The sequence below is a fragment of the Vespa crabro genome, chromosome 24, assembly GCF_910589235.1.
Source record: "Vespa crabro chromosome 24, iyVesCrab1.2, whole genome shotgun sequence".
Taxonomy (NCBI): Eukaryota; Metazoa; Arthropoda; class Insecta; order Hymenoptera; family Vespidae; genus Vespa; species Vespa crabro.
In genome coordinates this window covers 488,587-496,407 of record NC_060978.1, presented here as the reverse complement: position 1 = coordinate 496,407, position 7,821 = coordinate 488,587, and positions in this window count along the sequence as shown.

Here is a 7,821-nt window from a genome sequence, read left to right as displayed (position 1 = left end):
GCCAGTATCTAACCGTGTAAAGAGTTCTTCCTCACCCCTCGGATGCCCACTCACACGAAGCACAAGGAGGAGAAGTAGAGAAAGGAGAAGAAGAGGTGACTCGAAGCGAGTCAAAAGAGAAACGTTAAATCACGCTGCGTCCCCGGCAGCAGACGAAACGCTACTTCTATCTCCTTCTCTCTCTCTCTCTCTCTCTCTCTCTCTCTCTCTCTCTCTCTCTCTCTCTCTCTTACACGCTCACACTCACTCACTCGCTCACTCACTCATTCACTCTTTCTTTCTTTCTCTTTTTCTCTGTCTCGCCCTCCCGCGGAGGGTGCCGAGATTGTTGGCTGGTCCAGCAGAGAGATACTTTGGCGGGAGGTGGGCGGTAGGGTAGAGATGGAAATAGAAGAAGAAGAAGAGGAAGAAGAAGAAGAAGAAGCAGCAGCAGCAGCAGCAGCAGCAGAAGAAGAAGAAGAAGAAGAAGAAGAAGAATCAGCAGCAACAACAGCAGTAGAAGAAGAAGAAGAAGAAGAATGAGAAAGAGATAGAGAAGAAGGGGGAAGGAGAGAGGAAAGAGGATGAGGGAAGGCGAGAGGGGTATTTACATTGCTAATGTATCGCCGGCCTAACTTCTAATTAAACAAATTCGCACAACTCAGCGCGGCGCGCGGTGGTTGCCGCGCGGAATTGCTTCGAGGATAAAGAAAGAAGCTAATGTGAGAGAGAGAGAGAGAGAGAGAGAGAGAGAGAGAGAGAGAGAGAGAGAGAGAGTAAAAGGAGAAGGGAAAAGAGAAACGTCGAGGGGTTGGCCAGAGCTTCATTCTCCATCTCTTTCTACCTTATGACGTTTCTCCGTTCCTCCTCTTGTTGCTCGACCTCGTCCTCGTCCTCATCCTTGTCGTCTTCGAAGATAGAGGAGCGGAAGGACGAGGAGGATCTTCCTTCTCCCTTCTCTCCTCCCTCTTTTGCTTCAAGGGGTCGCTCGTTAGCGCTCTTAACGCGACTTACCGCCTGGAGCGCGAGACTCGAGCCCCCTGATTCATCGGGAAGAAGGAATGAATATTTATAAGAAACTGCGAAATAGTCGCGTCTCTTTCTCTTTCTCTCTCTCTCTCTCTCTCTCTCTCTCTCTCTCTCTCTCGCACATTTTTCCCTTACCCAACTGCTACTCCTCGCACCTTTTCCTTCTAACCGTCTACCCTTTCTTTTACTGACCTTCTCTTCTCTCTCTCTCTCTCTCTCTCTCTCTCTCTTTCTATTACTTTCTATCCTTCTCTTTCTCCCTCTCTCTCTCTCTCTCTCTCTCTCTCTCTCTCTCTCTGTCTATCTGTCTCCTTTTCTCTCTTATGTTCGAGCTTGCGTGTAAACGCTTACGTAATTAGAAGGTTGTTTGGATGTCTCGGGGCAAAGCTTCGATGTATACGTGATATCGTCGTATCCGGTGGATACTGTCTAAATTAACAAAGCTTCTGCCTTTCTGTTTAATGATTTATGAATACGTTTAATATAAACAACCCTTTCTTTTACCTTGCAACTTTATTTCTCCTCCGTTATTCTAGATTTACCTCGAAATGTACTTGAAATATCGATCGTGTACCTTATTGCTTACTAATTTACAATGATTACGATGTACTCGATAAAATATTCTCGAATGCCAATGACGATCAATCGTCGTTTATTCTCTCTCTCTCTCTCTCTCTCTCTCTCTTTCTCTCTCTCTCTCTTTCTTTCTCTCTTTCTCGCGCAAAAGAACGTCCATCATTATTACGTCAAAAATCATTCGTATTTTCACATCTCGTAAACTTTATAATGACGAATGAAAGGATTTAATATTATAAACTAGGATATGATACAACGAGTACTGTTTCGATATGCATAAATTACATTAATACATCTACATGTAGATATCTTATATTCTACTAAGGTATGAGAAGGATGAGAGGGACTAGGAGGAAAGAGAAAAAAAGAAAGAAATGAAAAAGAAAAAGAAATAAGAAAAGAAAAGAAAAAAAAAAACAGAACGAATATCGTCGTATATTATTTATACGATTATTATAGATCTCCGTCTAACGGTGCCGCCGCTGCCGTTTTATATCGTATCAATTAATCCTAAGAACTCGTCGAACGTCCAAGATCCGTCTGGTTTCGGTATATCGAATTCAGTAGCGTTATCCCGTAATTGATTTAATCGCTCGGATTAATATCTAGTGCGTGCGTGTCTATTAAATGTAAATGGAGAATACCCACGCGTTCTTGGGTAAAAGATATCAATATGTATACGGGCAACTTATCTTTCTCGATAAGTTCGATACGATGGATGAATATCATGTCCGTTTTTCTTCTACCTCTTTATCTCTCTCTCTCTCTCTCTCTCTCTATCTATCTTTTTCTCTTTTTTTTTTTCTATCTTTTTTATCTTTCTCTCTTTCTCTTACATTCTGTTTTGCAATAATTAGCGCGGATCGACGTAAGACGTGGTAAGACATAAACACGTATTTCCTCATGTACTATTTTTAACGGGACGAGATCGCACCCACATTCCTTTGAACGTCGTCGAAGATTAGATGGACCACTTACAACAATATTACGTCTTAGCAGTAGTATGAATCTGTATATCGAGATATAAGTCGTCGTGGATGAAGGAAAAGAGATGAAAGAGAGAAAGAGAGAGAGAGAGAGAGAGAGAGCGAATTAACGGTTGCTCCTTTTCTCTTTATATTTATCTCCTCTCTCTCTCTCTCTCTCTCTCTCTCTCTTTTTTTAATATCGATCGCAACAAAACCATCGATCCGAGTCATGAACGAACGATGAAATTGCTTCTTAGTGAAAAAAGGAAACGGATAAAAACTCTTATCTTTTAACGCATAAAAATCCATTCCTTTAAAAGAGAGAGAGAGAGAGAGAGAGAGAGAAAAGTCGTCGCGATGCTCGCACCTAAACGACCGTTTCCTGGCTCCTCTTGCCACTTCTACTATCTACTGCCACTTCCGGCGTCTACGTTGGCTCGATTTCGCCGCAATAAAACACTTCGTCTTGACACCTGCGGGTCCAACGTGACTCGCCGTCGTCTGTCTCCTTTCCTTTTTTTTTCTTTTTCCTTTCTTTTGTCTCCCCCCTTTTTTCTTCCTCTTCTTTCTTTCTTTTATTTTTCTTTTTTTTTTTTTTTTTGATAACGAGACGACCACAATACCACCTCTATATTTTCACACGTATGCACGTTAATAAGTAAGCTTGTGTGCGTGTTTACATTTACGAACGACGACGACAATACAATGTTTGAAAGGTCGAAGAGCACGTTACTATTGCATAGAACTCTCGCTTCTAACGTGTCCCTCGTAGTATATATAACTTTCGACCGTCCTGTGAGTGTTGCTTTAATTACGTAGGGATAGATATAATGAAATAATAAAAGAACAAAAGAAAAAGAAAAAGGAAAGTAAAGGTGATGGAGGAAGAACGAAAAAAAAAGTAACAAAAGGTGTTTCTATTCGAATAAACGAGTAAAATATACGACCGACCGGAGACGTGTCTTATGGATAGCCTAGACTGGACAAAGGAACGATAATCGTTACTTTGACGGGTCCGAGAACGTACATACATATATTTCTGTTATGTCCTTGAGGTATGCTCATCGTTTGTTGTGTGTTCGTTGCTCGAATAGATCGCGGCGTTAACTGGCGAATTCGTGTACGCGAGTTAATTAAGTATGCACGGTGTGGTTGCGTTCGCGCGCCATGCATCGAAATAACCCGCTAAAGCGGGAAAGAATGAGAATACCATTTAAACGAAAATGTCGGTAAAAAGGGAGCCACGCGAGCGTGACGACCGATACATTATTTATACTGACACGTACCACCACTGGACATTATCTATTATGATTCTCATTAACTCTATCCAGGGATTTACGTGAAGTTTACTGTTCTTACACGAATTCGAATTTACGAAACAAATTCGTACTCGAGATAATAGATTTGTCTTGGCCGGATCATTTTTTTTAATTTAAAAAAATTTTTTTTTTTTTTTTTTTTTTTTTTTTTTTTTAATAAACGTCGATCGTTTTCTTATCTTTTTTTTTCTCCTCTTTTTTCTTTTTCTTCCCTATCTACCTCCCTCCTTTCCTCCTTTCTCCCTCCACAACACCCCTTTCAACTCTACAAACGAACGTTCCTAGGTGCGCCATTATCGTGGTCTTTCTCCACCGTGGTAAAAATTCAGGGTCGAAGTCACTTTGATAAGCATAAACGCCGTCGTTTAGCTTGGCTCCCGCGCTAGCTTATCATTTCTGTGTGGCAACCGGTAAACTCGGTTAAACACACTCCGAGCAATCAGTAGCTTCTTCGGAGGGTACCCAACTTGAAAAAAAAGAAAAAAAATAACCACAAAGAAAACCGACGCTTGCGCAATATAATAGACGCGCCAAACGGACGTGCGCACCTTCCTGTTGTCGTTATTCTTTATTTATTTTATTAATTTATGTATGTCGTAACGTACACGCGAACTCGTCTCGTTGGGAAAACGAGTCCTGTTCTGCATTTATCCCCGTTGTAACGACTATCCTTCGTGATTCGTCCTTTTGATTGATTTTCCTTTTGATAAATCCTTCTTAAACTTAAATAGAAATTATACGTATAACATAACATTTTGATTTTAATTAAAAGCACAAGCATTCGAGAATTGTTTTTCTTGTATAGGTACGACGAAAAACAAAAGGAATAGGATTAGATTTTTTGACAACGCGTTCTTTTTTAATTCCAAAAAGGGTCAAAGAGTCAGTTTAATGACGGAAAGAGGTCGCCCAAAGTTTTGAATAATGGGATTGGCGAGGTGATAGCAAGACGTGTTTATAAGCGTTCGCGTACGCCGTTTGAACGATGCCGTTTACTTTACGTTCGCATAAGCGAAGAGAGAAAGAGAGAGAGAATGAGAGAATGAGAGAGAAAGAGAGAAAAAGAGTGAGAGGAAGAGAGAAAGAGAGAGAGGAAGAGAGAAAGAGAGTGAACAAGCTAGGTGTACATAAGCGAGCAGAGCGGCACTTTGTGGGGTCGTAAAACAGCGGCAGCCTTGTAAATCTGTAGCCGAGTGTGGCAGCCTTGACAGATTCTCGCCCCTCCGCGCTTATCCTTTGGCTTCATGCGGTACCAACTGCCCTACCAACGCGACGACACCTCCACTTCCACCTCCATCTCTTCCCTTCCCTTCTCTTCCTTTCCCTTCCCTTCCCTTCCCTTTTGTTTCTCTGACACCCACACAAGAGGAGCGATCTCGCGTAATGAGGTCGTAGCGAATTCGCCCGTCGTGACCTTCGTTGCGAAATTGCACCAGTTTCGGGTCACTTCGACCTTAACGTAGATTCGCGGATTTATCGATGCATCGTCGTCATCGTCATCGTTGTCGTCGTCGTCGTCGTCGTCGTCGTCGACGACGAGATTGCGAACAAGAACGATTTCTATCTTTCTCAACTCGCACACACCTTCTTGAATTCGCATTGCTCTTGTTGGAAAATATTATAGTGCGAACCAATCGATTTTCATTCAATCGACTCGAAATAGTACTGTGCGCTCGCAGAGCTTGCTTTGTATAACAGAAAAAAAAAAAAAAAATAAAAAAAAATAAAAAAAAAATAAAAAAAAATAAAAAATAATAAAAAGTAAAAAATAAAAAAAATTGTCTCTCCTTCCCTCTATTCTGGTCTCCCTCTCAACCGACGAATGAATTCGCCGCGGTAAACGCACGGCTTGTCTGTCTTCGTGCGTATTGATTTTTAATGCGTTTATGGGTTTGTAATCAGGACTTTTATACGTCGATTGAATCGCTCGAAGCGCTTTTATGGAGAGCGCCTTTTTGATTTGAAATTATTTACATATTATATAAAGCAACGGTAAAGGAAGGGAAGGGAAGGGCGAGGCGAGGGGTTTTGCGTCAGGTGAAACAAACATATCCGCAGATTTAAATCGTTTAAATATCGGACTAAAGCGAGCCCGTTCTTTAAACGGCGGTCTGCCTGGCTGTGTTGCGCGTATGTAATTTTAATTGTATCGAACCTATAATTTCATTTCGTTTCGTGCACCTCCGCGCCGTTTATTTTTACAAGGGAATTAAAAGATTACCGGACCGGAGTACAAATCTGTATGCTCCGCTCCGAATAAAATAAAATTCCCGTCGTTGTCATAGTATTAACGTTTCATAACGGAGTTCGCCGCTTGAGGATATACGATTAACGATATTGAAATTCGTCTTTCGATCTATCGCGATGTTATTCTCGTTTTTCACTCTCTTCAGAGAGAAGAGAATTTGGTAGGGATAAAAACAAGGAGAGAAAAGAACGAGGAGAGAGCGAGCGAGCGAGCGAGAGAGAGAAAGAGAGAGAGATGAAACGAGACGGACGAGAAGGATATTTATTTATGCCAATCTCCTGCTAATTTTCGAGTTCTCGATTGACACGGAAAACGTGTAATCGCAACGGATATCGTGGCCAAGCGAGAAGAAGTCGAGCTCGCCGAGTGGAACGCCTTCCACGATGTACTTTACGATGTTATGCTAACCCGAATATCTGACGAGGCGACGCACTGACAGACGTAAAGCATCGTTAATCACTGCCCACGGAATAGTTTCGTTTCGTTTTTTTTCTTTTCTTCTTCTTCTTCCTTTTTTTCTTTTTCTATTTTCTTTTTACTTCTTTTTTCTTTTTTTTCTTTTTTTTTATATCTTTCTCTGCCAACGCGATGATTCCAGTGCGATGTTCTCCTAACGCGTTTAACAAAGATATCTTCCTCGTTAATTCCTATGTTCTCGGATACTTAAAGATCGAAGGGATTCATTCGCGAATGTGTTATAATTTAAAACGCGATAAATTCAAAATGTTCAGACATTTTCTAATAAAGAAGGGGAGTTTAAAAATACTTCATGTTTCCGGTCGCGATCATATCGCTCATATCGACGTTCTCGATCTGTCTCTCTCTCTCTCTCTCTCTCTCTCTCTTTCTCGCTTTCTCTCTCTCTCTCTTTCTCTATCTCTCTTCCTCTTTTTTCCTACTTGATAAAGCTACGTTAAGATAGTACAGTAAGAATGAACGAGAGATGTAATCGTTGAATTCGCTAATCTCATATGTAAATTACGCCTTTGTAAGATTTCGCTTTGGTCGCGCGTACGAAGAGGTACGATTTAAAGGTGGTTGTTAAAGAAGGAGGCGAAATAGGAGGCGAAGGTGGAGGATGAGCCAAAGTTGGAGGATGAGAAGGGAGTGAAGAATTTTTATTATTGCGATGCGAGCTTAAGCCTGTTGTTCATGGTAGACGCGGCTCGTGTAAAGTGAAGAACAAATGTAACGAGGCAGTCGCGTCTTACTCAGATAGTAGCTTACCTGATCAGGCGCGCCTTCTTACCCTTAAGCGCGAACTTTTTTCTTTGCGGCTGCCTTTTAGTATGCACGTGCGACCGTCGTAAAGTAGATGTACAGATCGCGCGTATCTTACGAAACTAAATTGGAACGAGACGAGAAGGGAACGAAAAGCAAAAAAGATGGAACGGTTGAGAAGAGGAAAGAGGAAAGAGATGAGAGTGAGAGAGAGAGAGAGAGAGAGAGAGAGAGAGAGATGGAGAAAAGGAGAGAGAAGAAGAGAGAGGGAAAGAAACTTGGTGCGGAGAACGCACGACGAGAGTGCGAACACCCACCGGCCAGGCGCGGCATATCCAGCTGGCTCTCCCACGCGTTCTCGGCCAACTGACATCTTCATCATCCGCTGCCGGAGTCACGTAGTAACAGGATTAAAATCCTCCAAGAGAGAGAGAGAGAGAGAGAGAGAGAGAGAGAAAGAGAGCCGAATGGCCTCGAGGAG